Source organism: Aquarana catesbeiana, linkage group LG11 (genome assembly GCF_042186555.1).
Source record: "Aquarana catesbeiana isolate 2022-GZ linkage group LG11, ASM4218655v1, whole genome shotgun sequence".
Lineage (NCBI taxonomy): Eukaryota > Metazoa > Chordata > Amphibia > Anura > Ranidae > Aquarana > Aquarana catesbeiana.
Window position 1 is genome coordinate 280333299 of NC_133334.1, and position 2014 is coordinate 280335312.

A 2014-nucleotide genomic window follows, 5' to 3' on the forward strand; every position below is an offset into this window, starting at 1 on the left:
CGGGAAGAAGCCGAGCGACTGGAGAATCCAAGGGAGGACTTTTCAGGAGAGGACTGCGCGATAAGGCCGGTGCCTCTAGAAGAGCCTGGAGACTCAGTTGGAGGATGCATCCTGGGTCACATACCACACAGTACCACTAAGTTCGGAAGAAGGGAACTGGTATTGTGTGATCAAGCCTTTGCTATTGCAACAAGTCGCTAATTACTCAATCCTGTGGCAGAGGATTGTGTAACAGTTACACCGAATCCTAAAGTCTGCGGCAGAGAGTATGACCGAGCATCACATCGGCTGCTAGGTCAGTGAGAGAGGCCTGTCCGGTGGTTGCTGAATCCAGTTGTGGAAGCTGTTGCCCACTGGATCAAAGAGAGTGTTCCTGATTAGGGATGAGCTTCGAGTTCGAGTCGAAATCATGTTGGACTCGAACATCGGCTGTTCGCCAGTTCGCTGAACAGCGAAAACAATTTGGGGTGTTCACGGCAAATTCGAAAGCCGCGGAACACCCTTTAAAAGTCTATGGGAGAAATCAAAAGTGCTAATTTTAAAGGCTTATATGCAAGTTATTGTCATAAAAAGTGTTTGGGGACTCGGGTCCGGTCCTGCCCCAGGGGACATGTATCAATGCAAAAAAAAGTTTTAAAAACATCCTTTTTTTCGGGAGCAGTGAAACAATAAAAGTGTAATATTCCTTTAAATTTTGTACCTGGGGGGTGTCTATAGTATGCCTGTAAAGGGGCGCATGTTTCCCATGTTTAGAACAGTCTGACAGCAAAATGACATTTCAAAGGAAAAAAAGTCATTTAAAACTACTTGTGGCTATTAATGAATTGCCGGTCCGACAATACACATAAAAGTTAATTGATAAAAACGGCATAGGAATTCCCCACAGGGGAACCCCGAACCAAAATGGAAAAAAAAATGACGTGGGGGTCCCCCTAAATTCCATACCAGGCCCTTCAGATCTGGTATGGATATTAAGGGGAACCCCGGCCAAAATTTTTTTTAAAAATGGCGTGGGGTCCCCCTCAAAATCTATACCAGACCCTTCAGGTCTGGTATGGATTTTAAGGGGAACCCCGCGCCAAAATAAAGAAAAAAAAATGGCGTGGGTTCTCCCCAAAAATCCATACCAGACCCTTATCTGAGTACGCAACCTGGCAGGCCGCAGGAAAAGAGGGGGGGACAAGAGAGCGCCCCCCCTCCTGAACCGTACCAGGCCACATGCCCTCAACATTGGGAGGGTGTTTTGGGGTAGCCCCCCAAAATACCTTGTCCCCATGTTGAAGGGGACAAGGGCCTCATCCCCACAACCCTTGCCCGGTGGTTGTGGAGGTCTGCGGGCGGGGGGCTTATCGGGATCTGGAAGCCCAATTTAACAAGGGGGCCCCCAGATCCCGGCCCTCCCCCTTGTGTGAAATGGTAAGGGGGTACAAAAGTACCGCTACATTTTCACAAAAAAAGTGTCAAAAATGTTAAAAATGACAAGAGACAGTTTTTGACAATTCCTTTATTTAAATGCTTCTTCTTTCTTCTATCTTCCTTTGGTTTCTTCCTCCAATCTTCTTCTTCTGATTCTTCTGGTTCTTCCTCCAGTGTTCTCGTCCGGCATCTTCCTCTGCGGCGCCGGCGTCTTCTTCCCTTCGTCTTCTGGGCCGCTCCGCATCCAGCATGATGGGATGGGAGGCTCCCGCTGTGTGACACTTCTCCTCTTCTGACGGTTTTTATATAACAGAGGGCGGGGCCACCCGGTGAGCCCGCCCCCCTCTGATGCACGGGGACTTCCCTGTGGCATTCCCTGTGACGTCAGAGGGGGGCTGACAGGGAAGTCACCGTGCGTCAGAGGGGGCGTCGTTGAAGAGGAGGAGCCAGAAGCACTGCTGGGGGACCCTAGAAAAGGAGATTTGGGGCTGCTCTGTACACGGGGCAGGTAAGTATGTTAGTTTAAAAAAAAAATGAAGCTTAACAATCACTTTAAAAAATGTTGGTCTTTTTCTCATTATCCCTATTTTGTTTGCAG